General features: G+C 30.5%; 1 protein-coding gene across 2 annotated transcripts in view; it reads right to left on the reverse strand.

Annotated features, from left to right (window-relative positions):
* LOC125066496 (protein peste-like) overlaps positions 1-18,456 on the reverse strand; it is a 55,662-nt gene extending 37,206 nt beyond the window's left edge. For both annotated transcript variants that reach the window (XM_047674587.1, XM_047674589.1), the window contains exon 1: positions 18,255-18,456. The gene's annotated coding sequence lies outside the window, so the exon portion shown is untranslated. The remainder of the gene's footprint in view (positions 1-18,254) is intronic.
* Positions 18,457-18,685: the final 229 nt, after the last annotated feature.

The following is an 18,685-nucleotide window of genomic DNA, read 5'->3' on the forward strand; positions in this document are numbered from 1 at the left end:
AATGGTTATTTTTAGTATCAGTATTTAAAACGGGATATTTTTTTATTTAGTGGAGCCCGATATTTCGACATTATCTACGAATGTCTTGTTCACGAGACCAAGACTCGTAGATAATGTCGAAATATCGAGCTCCACCAAATAAAAATATAAATCATGGCAAATATCCCGTTTTAAAAACTGATAGTAATATGCTGACCGTTATTATAAATGATGAGCACTTTACATAGAAAATAATAATATAAGCTTAACTTTGCAAAAAAAAACAGCGCGACTGGAAGGGACGACTTCAACGCAGCGTATAAAATTCACTACCTAATTTATACCAATAGCATTTTTATTATTAAATAAATGTATCTCTTTTATTTGACCTCAACGATAAATCGTAAATTATTTGATCTCGTTTTATTAACATAGATAAATAATATACATAGTATCGATAAAGTACATGGATTGCCTACATTCGTTATCTCGTCGAGCTGATGCACGTGCTTGCAAAGTACGTATATATTATGATAGAATAGGATTCATCCTTTTCATATATAATAACTCAAGACCGATCCACAGGTTCTGATTTGAAATTCCATTGAGTTTTTTTAGGAATTCTCATTAGCGGCCCGGGCGTTATACTGGCGTAGTTCACACTCCCGTGGCTCGGTTAGCGTCGGAATAAATTAAATGTATTGGCCGTATCGATATAATGTATCGACAGGCTTTGTGCAAGCCTCGATAGGTCCCATCCATTCATTACATATTCAACAGCTAAAAAGCAATACTCAGTATTCTTGTGTTACGGTTTGAAGGGTAAGTGAGCCAGTGTAACTACAGCCACAAGGGAAATAACATCTTAGCTCCCAGCACCCGTGGACCGGCTATTTGATTCTATTATCCCGCGAGTTATATCCCTTATCTTACCAGTAAAGATCGTATTAATAATGATTTTAAGATATTTCAAGATTGTTTCCATTTCAGCTTCATTCCTTCCCGCCGCCTGTACGCTTAGATCTTTTAAACTATGCAACTGGTTCTAATGCGATTTTTATCAATAACAAAGTAATTCTAGAGAATTATTTATTTGTATAATACACGCATATTATATAAGTTTGTTTTTCTTTTAATGTTTGTTCTTGAATCTTAAAGCTGTAGATACTTATTGTACCTAAAAGTTAGGACTATTTGTTAATTTTTATGCGGGCTGCATGGAAAACTGCCTAAGCGCTTAACGATTCTTCTCATTGGAATCTACATCATTTAGATTAGATAAAGATAATCCACTATAATATAAGTTATTATATAAATAAAGATAAAGTTCAGGATTGCTTTTGAACAAAAATTAAAATGTGTATTATATTTAAAAGAGCCTAAGCGTCATACATTTTTGAATGTAAATCGGTTCTAAATGCAGATTCTTCAATGAAAAGCCGAACAGAAATTAATTTTATTATTTTATATATTACAAAATCGTTTATCCTGATTGATTAACAATGCACATATAGCTAAAATTTGGATCATAATATTAGACCATCCCCTGATATGTAAACTCTCCGTCTGATATCCGTACGAAGTCAGAACGGGGAGCTAGTGTTTAATAAACAAGTGAAATTACAGACGATATTATTTCCATTTAAAACTTGCAATGACCGATATAATGTATCCCGAGGACTTTGAACATGAAGATACAGACTTCCCCTGGGACCTTTTTTATCTTTCGAGATAAAACATATAAAAAATTACCAGGATATAAGATAGTATATACGTTTGGAATGTATTACACAATTGTACAGACGAACTGGCAGTACACGCAGTAGTTACTCAGAAGTCCTCATTTGTTTTATTATTATAACTAGCGACTAAATATACTACAAAATGTCTTACATTATTCACAGCTTTTTTTGTCATTAGATCATACAAACCGCTATGTCCCTGCGTTTTAAATCTGTAATAACTTCGAAAATATTCATTTAAATTACATGCTGTAAAGAGCCATATTGATCTATATTAAATGCAAAATATATTTAAGGTACCTTTTATATCATATTTTAAATTTCATAAATATATTAATGCACTTTTTATCATCAATAATTTTGTTTATACGTACGAACTTATATAATTTAGAATTAGAGAAGAATATTTAGGCCACTTTAGTATGTTACGACACATTTCTCGCTCTTTGTACGGCGCTTGATATGAGACGGTTCATAATATGTCAAGAAATGTAACATTACATAATAAGCCAACCAGAGAACCAGCGGTTTAACATGATTTGAGACATTATTTAACACCGTCACACACAAACTCCGAACGGCACGTTGAATCCAATGCTGCTTGCATCTAGGGCCGAATCTACCATATGGCTTTTTGGGCTTCAGCCCAGGGCCCCGTGGATTCAAGGGGGACCCGCTAAGTAAAGTCAAAAATAGAAGATAATGCGAAAGAATTTATTAAATCATGCTGATTGAACAGTTGACAGCCCTGCGAGTTCTGCAATTAATCAAACCCATTCAATTAATTTAATTCAAGTCTACGTTCAGATATGTCTTAGGTGGGCCCCTAGGTAGTGGTAGCCCAGGGTCTAAACCTGGGTCTAACCAGTAAAACCAGATCTAAGCTTACGGTCCGGCTTTGAATGCAAGAGTTCCGTCGGTTGAATGATGCGATGGTGCACTAAGCTCCAAACATTCTACTCTGAATATGAGAAAGCCGGAGATCCACGTAGGCAGATGTTTTTAAAATTTAGAACTTTTGTCCAGCTGTTGAATTTGCGAGAAGTCTTCCTGACTAAAAATAATTTGGAAAGTAATATTACTTTCAGTACATATGTACTGTATATATAAATTATCACTAAATGCTTAAACGTGCTGTGTTTTAAGTATGTTTTAGGTATATTTAATACTCAATCAGTGTCAAAAAAACGGCACTAAATTTCAAAAATTTCGTTTCAATGTGTAACGTGAACGGCTTTTTACAAAAATACAACAATTTTTGATGAAGGATTTTTATCACCAAGTATCTAAGATGTGTAATTAAAACAGTATTTGAAATTAATTGTCGTTTCAATATCCCTTGACTTGAGCCCCACGAATACACTCAGCCAAAACTGTATTCAAATTTATTATTAACTTAATGGGCAAAATTAATTACCAATTACTCTTTTTGTAATAGTAATTTTCTGCCAGCTAAAATAGCCACTTTTTACTAAGACGCGGACGCATTAATTCCTAATCCGCATTTTTATATTTTAATTAGGTAATATAATATTATCAATTAATTCTGATGCTTAGACTATATGTGTTATCTTTTGTTCATTTTAAATTTAAATACGTATATAGTTAATTTTAGACGTAGGACAAAAACGACTTCGTTTTAGTCGGGCAAGCAAGGCAAAACATATTTAGTACGTAGTTTTTCTATAACACTTTATCTTTCATTAATATATCCTGTAAAAAAAAAGTTAATAAAATATATATTATAATAGATTATATTATGTTAATTATTTTTTTCGTATTATTTCATTCGACGTTGCGGAATTTGATAAAATAATAATATTTATAATAAACCAATGTTACAACGTGGTTTCGGTAAAGAGCACAGAGCTCTACTTTGATTTCTACGCAGTTGAAATTAAGGCCTCACCTTAACCCGTAAAGAGGTTTAGTAAGTGCGTCAGTCTTGTATTATTTCGTTAAATGGTTTTGGAAATTCAAAACTTTGTAAGCGACTTATAATGTTTATAAAAAAAACTCTCGTTACTTTGGTGGATTTTTTATAAGGTTTTAGATGCTGATTCCGAGTGTACCCTACACATGTGTATCGGGACAAAATAATTATTTGGCCGTGTTCCATTTTAATGTCTCCGAAAGCAAGAAAAACTAGTATGTAAACATCTGTATGTAAGTTTATTGGCTGCACCACCTACCCAGTTTAAGTTCAATGAATCTCTCTTCGTTTGGATTGTCTATATAAGGCGGCCAATTGCACAACACATGAAACAAATACTATATTAATTTTAAGATTTTGTATTTTGTGTTTATGGTGTACAATAAAGAATAAATAAATAAAAACCTGGTCATGCGAGTCGAATTGTCCTTTTATCAAATTACTAACGACCCGCCCTGGCTTCACAAGGGTGCAATGCTGATACTAAATATACTACGTAGTACGTATGTCTTTATATACAACGTTGACAGTTTTTCAGTCATTAGACAATATAAACCACAATGTCCGTGCGTTTTAAATCTGTAATATCTTCGAAAATATTTATTTAAATTACATGCTGTAAAAAGCCATATTGATCTATATTAAATGCATAATGTATTTAACGGATATTTAATTGGATAAGGATTAATGCTGTATTGCTTAAAATCGTTTCGAAAAAAAAAGGAATTATTTTTCGTAAAAAGTAAAGGATAAAAAATTGTTATTATGGGTTATCCCTAAGAAATAGACATAAACTATCGCGGATTTTTTGTGCATACAATACTGTAGTATATTATTTTAATCTTGTAGGGTTCAGCCAGCGTTTGCAATGTAAGCGCAAAATAAATGTGTTAATTTACGACATCACATTCGAAACCTGGGTGCGTCTGTGTTTTTGCACTCGCATTCGTGTACCATCAATAGCGTGGCTAACTAAACACTAAGCGATTGTGCCTAAAATTTAGTAAGAGAAATGTAAAGCACTCGCAGTTACAGACACTAATATTTTTTGCTCAAAACTCGTTAACTATTTATTTTTTTTACTTAATTTTTATTCCCTTTATTTTATTAATTTAAGTACATTAAAAACTATTATAATATTTAAATAATTATGTAAATTAAATTTTTTGATGAAAAACAAGAACATTACTCCAAACTGGATTATTATATTATTAACATTTAATTACATCTTAATGTATTGTTTTTGTTATGTAAATTCAAATAAAAAAGCACAAAAATTGAGCGCAATAAACAACAGTACCAACCGAAGATCACGTGTTCAAATTCAGTCGCGTACTTCTTAAGCATTGTTAATGATTGCGGGTTCAAGCCCAGGCGAACACCACTTAATTTTCAAGTGCTTAATTTGTGTTTATAATTCATCTCGTGCTCGACGGTGAAGGAAAACATGGTGAGGAAGCCTGCATTTGTCTAATTTCAATGAAATTCTGCCACACGTGTATCGACAAACCCATATTGGAGCAGCGTGGTGGAATGTGCTCCTAACCTTCTCCTCAAAGGGAGAGGGGGCTTTAGCCCGACAGTGGGAAATTTATAATATGCGCACCCGCCCCGACCTCTCACGGGTGCAATTTATAAAGAAAATATTATTATATAAATATAATTTTTACCTCTAGCACTCTGGAATGATGTAGATTACTATCAGTTTATTTTTAGAATTGAATTTTTAGTTTCGGAGATAACTAATACATAAAAAATAACTAACTAACTTACAGTTGCAGCGCGCGCCAAAACAGTTCGCAGATGATAAAACATAATTTTATATTTTGCTCAATTTTTAAAATATTTTTATATATTATAGCGTATGAGTCACTGTATCAGATAGAATTAAGCTATATGTTTACCGTTTATTCGTATTGAATCAGAGTAGTCGAATACATCAAACAAATCGTCTCCTTAAGATACGAGGTGCGTATTCCTGAAGGTAAGAAGTCTTATAAGAGGATAAAAAAAATGCTTTGCCTTGAAAATTATGATCAACTAAAATGGATATTCTTGACTATATACATATATACACAGTCAACATTTAAGCTAACAGTGAAATATTTATGGACTGGTACTTTAAGGTTTATTATAAACATACATCAAAGTAATTAATAGAAACGCATTGAGTGATTTAATACGATCTTTGACACAGATGTTGAGATAATGCAGACATAAAAAATATTGTATGTAGTAATTTTATAATGCCCTCTGCCACCCTAGGAACCTTCATGAGTGTACGTTTTTGTGCGGCTAAGCTTTATTCGGTATTTTCTCGATTCGTTATAAATTTTATAATAGATAATAGTTATTTCAAATTCATTTGTTTTTAAAAATAATTTAAGAGCGCCTGTCGTCATGCTATACCTTTTATTATTCGTAGAGTTCGGAATTCTATCCATAAGATAGCTTCAGAATTACGCCTCACGAAACGAATCACTCCTTGATTGTAGTAACCGCAGACGTTTATCATATATTCGTCTATCACACACAAAAACTGTAATACGATGCATCCAAAACCCAGACGAGTGTGCACGAGCCTTAACAGGCGGTTAATACCGAACCGCCACTAAAGTATTTTACACTCAAACAGTCTTTTTAAGGTTCTAAATTCTGTTTGTATTAAATATTACAGTAAATATAAAGGTGTTTTTTTATTTTTGTTTTCATTTGAAACTTTTTTGAGGCACGTGCGTGAATTCCTACAAGTTAAAGAATACGAAACGAAACGTTTTGAATTTTGAACAAAGGGGTGCTTGAATATTTTTTTTATAATAATGCATTATGAAATAAATTTTTATTGCAGAGATTTTCCAGTTATTTAAATAACTTTTAATGAAACAAAATTAAATACAAACCGTCACGGGACGCTTTCGAATTTGATGGTTATTGAAAGAAATTATAAAGAAAATAAATAAATAAATATGGAGCAAATAAGTAAAACCACAGATTAATAATTAATTAAAATAAATATACTTTGCTTTGCATGCAAAACATATGGACTCTCAACTCATATGACAACTCATATGGAGATATGACGAAGTATATCGTCAGTTAAAAGGAAGAAAGACTGAAGCGCCTAAATTTTAATTTTGGGAAATGACTTTTAAAGTGACGTTAGTAAAGAGACATCTTATATGTTAATAGCGTAAGCCGATTTATGTCCCAGCGATTATGGGACGGTAGCTGAATATAAAACTCGGTTATGGTCTCATTTTGAAGAGCTCCAGCCGCAGATGTGCAGAAAATTAAAGAGGATTCTCGATTGGAATTTAGTATATTGCTACGATTTAATAAAGAATTAATTTTAGAGAGCGGAAATAAGTTACTGGACTAATGTTAAACGTGCGAACAGACGTCATTTTGGAATTAAAATAAATCAAAACAAAACCTGATTCCACTCCCCTCCGGACTGCTACTAAAAAGTTTTCGATAGGAAAATCCAATCACTTTTTATCACTCCAAACCTGGGGTTTGAACCTAGGACCTCGAGATCTACGGCCTTCTTTTAACCACTAGACGTGACAGTCAATGTAAAAGTATTAACGTAGGTATACATTTCTCTTATTATCTACAGCGTTGTATTTATTTATATTTGTTTGTTTGTTACAACTTATCTTGCAAAGTAATTAATTCTGATGCTAAGTTATGTTTTTTCCTTGATCCAGTAAGGTTAACGGGGCACAGTTTTAAGATAACCTATAATAAAATGCTAAAATTAAAAATACCAAGTAAAATCTGAAGATGCAAAAAGTATCATATATAACTTTCTCTGGATATTAGCTGATGTAATAAGGAGTAACTTAGGCTACAACAAAAACTTTTTTGTTAAATTCAAACGCGCCCGGAGTCGCGGGCACAGCTAGTATAAAATAATATTGTCTACCAGTGTAGACTGCGACTGATTGTTTTACTCTGTTTTTAAGCTCGTTGTTTACTTCGATATTTCCGTATTCCATTTATAACTTATAGTTATAAAATTAAATTAACAGATTCTCTCAAAAGATAAAAAAAATATTTAAATTTATTTTATATTTCTCGTAGCTAAAATTCGAATGGTTACCAATTTTAATGTGTGTTTGTTTTATTGTATAGAGTTATCATATATGTGGGATATAAATCCGAAAGGGACGTTCCAAATTGAGGTGACATTTTAAAATAAATGTACCAATTTTGAACCTTAAAAAAAATCACCAACGACAAATAACGGAATATTCTGTTTATTTATGTAAAAGCTGCGTATTAATATCGAAGCGTCCGTTTCGGAACAATAAGCCCAAGTGTGTTATGTGTATATATTAACAAGTATGTATTTAAATTTAGATACTATATAGTATATACGTCCCTAAAATATTTGAACTGATTACTTACTTATGTTTAACCTTTAACATAAGAACTGACATTTTCATCATAAGAACTGATGATAATTTGTACGGTAAATATATATTTTTTTTGTATACAGGCTAGTACTTAATGTTATTTAAAAAAAAAGTGTAATGCTTTCATATTGAACAAAGATAATATTTGACTTAGACATTTGATACGAATTACCACGATACCGTAAAATGTTCGAGTCGAGTTGTTATAAGAATTTATGTCGAATTTGACTTTGAATCAGGATGAAAATGAAATTAAATAGAAACGTGATATTCGTATAAATTAAATACAAATATTGAATACTATTTCAATAAATTATTAATTTATATTTATTTAATCCTTTATAAGTCCTCGAGATAAAGTCTTAATACATATTCAACATACAAATAGGTCATTGGATTATACCTAAAAGTCTAGATTAACATAATGAATATTTAATTATATAGTATATTTTCATTAAAAATGACTTAATATCTTATACTTTGATAATAAATTTCAATCATTAAATCGTTTATTTTAGACAGAAAATTCTAAATTAGTCACCATTAATGTTTATAATTTATATTCAAAAATTAAGTATGTGTTATACGAGGAATATTTTATATGCATTATGTAATATATTGACCGTTTGTTTTTGTTTTTTAGGCAGTTTTGTGGAAAAATTTGTATAAGTTTTAAAATAATATCGTTTTCCGTATCGCATATTTAAATTTGAACCGATAATTATTGTTTTAGTATTGACAAATAACCATGTGTTCAATCGTTTTTATAAATCGGAAGAAAGAAATGGATTTTAATTGATACTTTTTTTTTAATAAATTTTTGAAGTTGCATTTTTGACAAAAAATAAAAAACGTGATAACTCAAAAATGGTTATCTTTTATATCATCAGGGTTAAAATTACCGCAAATAGTCACCCCTATTATCTCCTAACGTCGAATTACCAATAACTCTGTATATATTTATTTTTATGGCAACTTGTGAATTATTTTTTTATTTAATATTTAAAGAATTTATTCAATAATTAATACAATATTTTAAAAATATTGTTCTCGTAATAGATTTTTTTTGTCACAGGTCTCAAAGACCACTCAAAGAACACATTATAGTGGGATATGTAATAAGCGGATTATCTGTTCTTTAGAGTAATAATCTGTGTTGCTAGATATAAAAATGCCTCCATTTTGTGGGGGGGGGGGGGTGTAGTTGATTGCAAAGATTTTGGCATTCTGTTACTACTCTATTTGTAGAAGATTAATACTGATTTTATTTATTTACAAAGTATTTTTTAAAAGTCAGTTTCTTGGGGGGGGAATTCGGTTACGTTACGGTTACGGGAGTTTTGATTTCATCCAATAAAAACCATTGTTTTCCGTTCTCTGCGGGATCGTTTTCTCATGCACATAATATATCGATATACAGACAGAAAACTTTATATCGTTTATCAAATGAACAATACTTTCCTTACTTTCGACCTAATTTAGAGTCTAGCGGTACCTCTATGGAAACAAATAAAACAAGTAACTATTACTGATAAGCCAGCTGATAATACGTTGACCTTTGCATGACTCACCCTTTGGAAGAATCTTTTCTTATCAAACACAAGCGCGGATGATATGTGAATGGAACGGGGAAGGAACTAATATTCGGATAACATAAAGTTTCTTGATAGGAATTCGTGCAAGTACGTCTGAGTAGTAACACCCTTTCCACATATAATCAAACAGCAATATTTTGATACTTTCGTGGTCATGTTTGAAGGATGATTAGGCCAGTTAGTTCAAAAACTTGGTGGTGCAATGGTAAAGTATATGGTGAATATTTCTTACAGAGCCAAAATCAACATACCAATGTGAGTACACGTCTCGCACGTAATATTAACATTTAAGATGATAAACCTGTTAATTAAAATCATTAATTATCTGCTAAAATCTATACATTCTCGCATAATACACCGATTATGCAAGTCATTTGCCGTATTGGATTCAATACGATATCGCAGTTTATAATCATAAACTACACAAGTCTCATAGATAAAACTAATGAAATTGTATTTGTCAAAATATGTAATTTATTCTACTCGGCTATAAGTAACGGATGAACGTACTAACTCACTACTTCAACCGTAACTTATTTGTGTGGCTTAAAAAGTGTGGACTTCGAATTCGTTGATTACATGAATTTCAACATACGTATATGTAACTAATAGCTGCTCGACCCGACTTCATGTTATGTTACAAATTCTGTCGTACAAGATTTTTGCGAAACTTTAACCGTTTACGCAGCAAACGCAACGGAAGCTCTCAAAAGGCTTGTTTTTTTTTATTTGAAATTTTCGTTTTGCTACTTTTTTCATTGATTCCGTTCTGGTAAATAGTCTATAAATTCGATAAATGAGTTATCTAAAACTGAAAGATTTTTTCAAATCCGACCAGTAATAACTTTTATAAATACTTTCTACGAACGACGTATTGACTTTTGAAAGACGATAAGTTGGTATTTTTTTATGATATCGGCAGGCGGACGAGCACCTGATGATAAGTGGTCACCACCGCCCATAGACAATGGCGTTGTAAGAAATATTAACCATTCCTTACATCACCAATGCGCCACTAACCTTGGGAACTAAGATGTTACGCTCCATGTTTCTGTAGTTACACTGGCTCACTCACCCTTCAAACCGGAACACAACAATACTGAGTACTATTAAAAGCAGTCTGTTTGGCTGTAAAATATCTGATGAGTGGGTTGTACCTACCCAGACGGGCTTGCACAAAGCCCTACCACTAAGTATTAGTGCTTCAATGTTAAAAGGACGATAAATATCTCGTGTTTACACAATAAACTATTAATTTCCTTTTTAAACATCTTATTGATTGTATTAAAACTTGAATGCCTTTGTATATTAAGTAGTCTGTTGCTCAATCACCCTCGTTAACTTTTTTGGTAAGATTTGTTAAGTTAATTTAAAAGAACAAACTCGAAAGTAACCAGCACATATTCTTGAGACATTCGCCGTATTAATAAATAACGATAAAATGTATTTCAAATACTATATATTTATTATAAAAATATTGGATTTTTTTTAATAAAAATTATAAATGTAATTAAGATAAGATCATTAGCACTGCAAAGTTCATTATCGTTCATTTCTAAGCAATATGAACTTGGTTCTGGTTTGAAGGGTAAGTGACCCAAAGCTTACGGGCACAAGGGACATACCGTCTTAGTTCCTGAAGGTGGACGATTCACGGGGTCAGGGATGGTTAATATGTCATGTCAGTCAATCAGGTAGCAAATTTGCCAGTTCTTTTTTAGGCGGAAAAGCAAATGGGTCACCTGATGGTAAGTGGTCACCACCGCCCATAGACAATGGTGCTGTAACAAATATTAACCAGTCCTTATATCGGTAATGCGCCGCCAACCATGGGAAATAAGATGTTATATCCCTTGTGCCTGTAGTTACACTGGCTCGCTCACCCTTCAAACCGGAACTCAACAATACTGAGTACTGCTGTTTGAAGTGAGTCTGCCATATTTATAAACAGTAGTCGCTAGACCGTTTTATTGTTTATAAGATATATACCAAAAATTAAATTTACATTGAGCGTAAGAAACGGACATCAAATACTACTTAAATAGATAAATACTTCATAAATATTCATATCTTAATAAGTTATTTTCATCTCTTTGTCATTTTTTATCTTTTATACCAAATTTCATCAACCATCGGCATCAATACTCAAAATCAAAATATAGTTTATCCAAGTGGGCTTTTGAATCGTTATTTTACAAACTATATTAAGTGACACTACCACCGCACTGGTTCGGAATGTAGATTCTACGGAGAAAAACCGGCAAGAAACTCTTTTTCAACATTTAAAATACAACGTTATGTTAGTTAAATACAATACAGTTTTTTGGTTAGTCCTTTATTCAGACAGCAATGTATTTCGAAAGCACGGATCAACTTTATTGGTCTAGATGTGGTTTATGAGCCGGAGAATGACGTAAAATATTTCTAACCCTGAAAAATGAGAGACTGCGACTAAAATCGAGCTATTAAATGATTCCAAGGCTAAACAACGAACACATTTGCCTTAAAATAATATGTAAGAATTAATAAAATCATCATTCTATTTTATTCATTTTTCGTGTTATTTTTTTATGTAAATCTTAAAATCATAACAAATGCTAAAATAAACTTTGACGACCTGCGTGGTTGAGTGTGTACACCGGTTCGATTCCCGACCGAATTATTACATTATATTACAACAAAGAAAATTAAATTAATTTTCTATGTTGTCTTGGGTCTGGGTGTTTGTGGTACCGTCGTTACTTCTGATTTTCCCTAACACAAGTGCTTTAGCTACTTACATTGGGATCAGAGTAATGTTTGTGATGTAGTCTAATATTTATTTATTTATTTATTTAATTCTTCTGAATTGATTGAAAATATATATATATACAAATGCAAAATACAAATTTTAACACTCTACAGTTTGAGGACTTTTATTGCAAACCGTACAAAGATATGAATGCTCTTTATATATTCATCATTTGAAACTAAAGAGTAATAGTATATCGCTCAGTCGCTTAGCTTGTTCGCTACTGAATATTCCGCAACGCAATATCCTTTTAATTTTATAGACGAAACGCCTATATGATATGAAAAGACAACTTATTAAATTAAAACACACGAAATCGACAATATTTGTTTTAATTGATATTTTATATATGAAATATTTGGTTTTTGTTGAGAAGAAATTAAGCATATACAATTTTAATCAATATTTTATACATTAGTCGAGATAAGATCATTATAAAACATTTAAATTATCTCGTATTCGTTACGACTTAATAATATCATTTATTATAAGTTTCATATTTACTAAAATAGTTTTCAATGGAATGTATTTAAAAGTAGTAAAAAGTAAATTTTAATAAAATAATTTTTAGTGTTCCTTATTTTATAGTTATGTTAAATATGAGTAAAACTTTCAATACGAAATTTTGGGTAACTATAGTTTCATAGTCGGGTTTTATTTCGGGTTTGTTTATTTTACATAAATATCCGTACAATTGTTAATAAATAGGTAATATTTATCCCACAATATTCTAAGCTGTCAAAGAAAGATTGTTATCAATAATGAAATAAACGCAGTGTCTACCGTTGTTGTCTGACTGTGTCACACAGTGCACACACAGTAGGCGTGACACTTATTTCGGTGTTAGCCGTAGCACAGATCAACGATCACTGTTTTGACTTTCCACCTAGCTTTTTACATCAATACAACAACTATACCCTGTACAAGACAGCTTGATCTTTTTGACAGATGTAATTTTTTCTGATCGACATAACTTTGCTATTACTTTTGCTAAGACTTTTTCTATTATATATTATTGCTTCAAAGTAACATTTAAATAGAAACACTGAAAATAATAGACGCTTGTACAATGTTACATCGTTCGGACGGTAGGGATGCGAATAACAGGCACTAACTGCTACAAATATCGATTATAAAGATCATTGTTAAGTTATTGTTACGAACGGAGTTCCTTTTGGTTGGGGTCTCTTTGGCTAGTGGTTGGGTCTCTTTAGATTCGATAACTCTTTTTAGAAAAATAACTTAATTAAAAAATTGAATTCAAATTTGAATTACGCATTCCATCATTCCATCGACTTTTATTATGTTATATTTTCTTTTTCTCATCACTAGCCCGTCTATCAAAAACATCAAGCTTACTTGGACAGGGTATAACAACCACAATCATTATTTTAGCCTCTTCCAGTAAGTATTACAATGATGTCAACATAAATTATTCTGTATTAATAAATCGACTCATTAACATTTATCAACCGATTACATTGCTAAGCAATTTGATAAAATTTATTTATTAATTAATTTCAAGAAACGATTCACAACACGTACCAGTTAGTTTACAATCTTTCGTAGTTAGGTTATGGTAAATTTTTTTTATAATTTTACTAATATTCATTTCGATAGATTATTATCTACTGAAAACGAATTCGTTAAATTGTAAGTAGTGTGTTATAGTGCACAATCTTTCGAGAGTTTACAATCTCGAGAGATAGACTATAATCTAACGGTGTTTACAATTTTAAAGTGACATATATAAGTGATAGTGATAGTGATTTCGGTCTGAAGCCGATTTCAAGGGAAACCGACCGACTACGCAGGACGTGTTTTCGTGCACAAGTGTATGCGCAAATCCAAGTGCACTGTTTATTCCCTCACTCTCATAATAATTAGTTGGGGCGACAAATGTACGGGAGTGTACACCAGATTTGACCCCAGAACCTCAAACAATAGTCTAGGGTCTAGGCAGTCAAATGTATTATATATAGCATAGCTTTTATCGATTTCTAAGTAATATGACCCTAAATCTTAGATGTAAATTAAAATACTTTCAGACATAAAATAAAAATTAAAAATGAGTTTAATGTAAATACTTTAGTGACCTTGAATTTCGAATGTAATGAAGTTCGTAACCATCGAAAGTGAAGATCAAACTCAGCAAACGACTCCTTTCGGTTTAAAAAAAAAAGTAAAAGAGAACAGCAAAAATAATTAGTTTTATAATTATTGTGATATATGATAAAGTCTACAGACGGCCGATTTAAACATTTATCTTAAGATTACACAATCAATTAATTCAGACGTGTATCGCGTCTGACTTGACGACGATTTACTTAGCTAACAATATATCAGATCACAGATTAAAAATATCAATACAAAATTAATGACACACGAATTAATATAATTTAAAAAAAAAATAGATCTATCGTTTTATTGTGATATGATATTTTTACATGACATTACATTGGGGCTTTAACAGCGATCGTTCCTTTTTCATAACTAGGCTCGACAGATTTACACCTTTGACGACTCCCTGCCTACATTTAATTCAGCTAGTAACACAAATAATAACTTATTTAAAACAAAAAAAAAAAACAGTTTGAATTGCAAACTTAAAAAATTACATGTACACGCACGTTTAATTTTAAAATAAATTATTTTTAAATATACTTTATCTCACTATGTATGTTTTATAAAATAAATGACAAATATGTTAACTATATGTTACTGTAAAAGCTCGAACTACGGTAAATCCTAAGATTTTCCAGAAAAACCTAAGATTTACTAATTCTTAATGGTAAATGTAGTCCAAACCATATGTCCATAATGGTTTGCGATTCGAACTTTTACAACCATTCACTTGGTAAATCTTAGGAACCTAACCTAACTTAACATAGCACATAGTGAATTCTAATGGTAACAGCCCGAAAAAATCGACCCATTTTCAGAAAAACTTACATTTACCAACTCATGTCGGTAAACCCTAAGACTTACTCTTAAATCTAAAGATTTACCGCAGTTCGAGTTTCTGCAGTAACACATATAATATAAATTACAATTCAAATAATTGATTCAATAATTACATCAATGGTGTGTTAGTAGTTATAAATTTTAATTGTTTCAATGTGTTAATCTATTCGTAATGTTATGTATGAATTAATAACATTATGATGCAATTATCAAATGAACTATTTTAATTATAAATAATAAATACATTTTGAAAAATAAAGTTAATTATTGTATTACTATTTTGTAAAAAAATTAAAAGCAAGAAATAAATGTTTTTTTTTTATTTTTATTCTCCCATTAAAATATATTGCATTTTCATTAATAGTATTAAGTGAGTCGTCCCAGTAGTTAGAAAATATATTTTGATTTAGCTTAAATATTAATATCTATATATCTATATTAAATATATATCTATATATAAAGACGGTACTTCATTTGATTTAGCATATTAGCTTAGAGACATCGTGCAACCATTAACAACTAAAAATTATGCTAAATTATTGTTTATTCGATTTATTACCGTATTTATGCAAATTAAGCTTTTTTTATTAAAAAGGTCCATTAAAAATGGCATTTGAACAATTAGAACAAATACCGCCGAAACAAACTTAGTGCCGTTGTGCTCCGGCTGAATGACGCCACAGTCTGAGAATCTAGTAAATTACCTTTGGGTCTAAGATGATAATTATTTGGTGCATTTATTTATACAAAAAAAAAACTCGACGCTTGACAAAAAAAAAACGCATCCGAAACGCGTAGTAAAGTTATTATTTTATTGATTAATTATAACTTTTTTTTTAATTCTAGTTGAACTATTAAGATATAAAAAACTCTAGTTGATGACGTCATTTACTTCGAAATAACAAAATACGATGATTCGTTGTATTCCTGTTATTTACGACAATTATGAAAATTGCAATAATCGAAACAGTACATTAATTAATTACGCTAGCCCAGTTGTCATGATATTGAATAACTACAAATTGCATTAAAAAAAAACTAGCTGTAATATAATATAATTAAATAAACGTCACTAGTTGTAATATATATTTTTAATTGGAGTGGGTTACGAATGTCATGTCAATCTATTTTATTATAAATAGCTACGTGCGATTCACGTTAACGCTACGCCCCTGTGGATCGTAGCGTGTTAACTAACGCTAATATACTTTTCAGTCGTACTTGTAGAACCTGATATTGAAAGACAAAAATCGTAAGCATATTAGTTTAGACCGCTGTTAAAGTCCCATCGTAAAAAAAAAGTTTTATATTTGATTGTACAGGCGGCAATCCCTGATCGAATAAATTAAAAAAAACTTATTTTGTCTGTTAAATGATTTATTGCCGGGGAGAGCATGTAATTTATATTATTCCTGTGCCTAATTCCTCTCTGGCCGAGTTATAAGGGCCGATCGTACCTTTATTTACTGATACACTTCGGTATTATATTTTTTCATAAATCGGTCAGCTTTATCACTAAAACCACTTTATTACACAGTGTGACTGTAGCTTTATATTTGATTAAGGTGATTCTATTTTACACAATCCCTAAACTATTTGAGAGAACTATAAATCTTGTCATCCGGTTGTCATTTTAAAAAGCTAAAAATCATCAATTATTTAAAATGAGTTAAATATAATTTAATTAGATATTCTTTAACAATATCTTATTTGCAGCTATATGTCCTTCTTTTCTCGTAAATTGTATCTTGTAACGATTCGTTCCCTAGACTAAAACAAGTAGAACTTCAACTAGAATATATATATATGTATGTATATGTTTAAAAATTAATCTAACTATAATAATAATAATAGTCGTAATCACAAAAACCTAGTAAGTTTCTAGAAAGATCTAGTACTTGTGTCTAGTGGGCTCGCTCTTCCGTATCCCAATATTATGTATGCACGATTAATTCCAAGTAACTTTATTATATATAAAACAACAAATTGACAGTTCGGTTTAAATTAACTTAAACTTCATAGAAGTTTTGTTTATCGTTTTATCATTTAATCATTTTTTATTTTAATAGTGAAATGTGTACGGTAAGGTAAAGAGCGTTCATTCCAGTAACTACGAGTATCTATTTTTATATTCTTTTTCGCGTCAAATGGTATGTTGTGTTGTTATAACGTTGTTTGTGTAATGTTTACAACAACATCACCAATATGACAAAGTCTACGTAACAGACAAGCAAATTCTAAATTGTAAATGTTTCACTTCGATTACAGTTAATCCTTATTTATATTATAAATGCCAAGGTAGTTATTTGTGTCTGTTGACAAATTAACAATAGGGAAAAAGTTTTGTCGAACAAGTTCTTCGATATTGAAACTAAAATATATATAAGTATGAGTATACGTATGTACAATTTTTCCGAATTTTCGCACCATATATAATCCAAAAATGGATAATTTCGACCAAAAAGTATTCTTAATTTAAAATAGAATGTATCAGCCTAAATTATTTTTTGTAAATGGTTTCAACGTATTTAAATATTACTAGATGTAAATCATCGTGAATTTTCTATCGTTTTTAATTATAGAAATTTGAACAAACATAAGTGCTTAACTTTCATACTTTAATAAATAATATATACAAATAAAAATTACAAACTTATGATGACATTACCTAAATAATAACAATTTGGAAATATTCGATATTTTTATAATTAAGTACAGAATAATTGAATCGTGATCTTTTTTAAAATATTATCACATGATAGCATTATCATAATAGTTGATTTTTATTATAAATACAACGATTGATAAATAATTTCGAAAACACCTTACCTTCCAAAATTGTCGATAAAAACAACACTGGCACAACAATACAATGGTAATTTAAACACGAATATAACTTATCGATTCAATAATTAAACACACCACGAAAACGGTGAAGGATTTTAACATAGTTTATCATATTTTACGAAATTTTATCGTAATTTTTACATCTAACGTCAATAATATGACACGTCTGGTGCGTAAGACGGACGGCGCGCTACTGATATGATACACTATTCCATGCTCCCTTGATAAGTAATCACATTAAACGAAACATGTGATATCATTTAAGTTTACTAAATAATAGCAACATTGTAAACCAATATTGAACTATTGAACTTCATTAATAATTGGTATCGCACCAAGAAAATGAATTAATATTTAAAAAAATATTTTATAAATTAATTATTCTGTTTAATGGACGTTCAACTACGATTGTA

The sequence above is a fragment of the Vanessa atalanta genome, chromosome 9 (assembly GCF_905147765.1).
Source record: "Vanessa atalanta chromosome 9, ilVanAtal1.2, whole genome shotgun sequence".
In the NCBI taxonomy this organism is placed as follows: Eukaryota; Metazoa; Arthropoda; class Insecta; order Lepidoptera; family Nymphalidae; genus Vanessa; species Vanessa atalanta.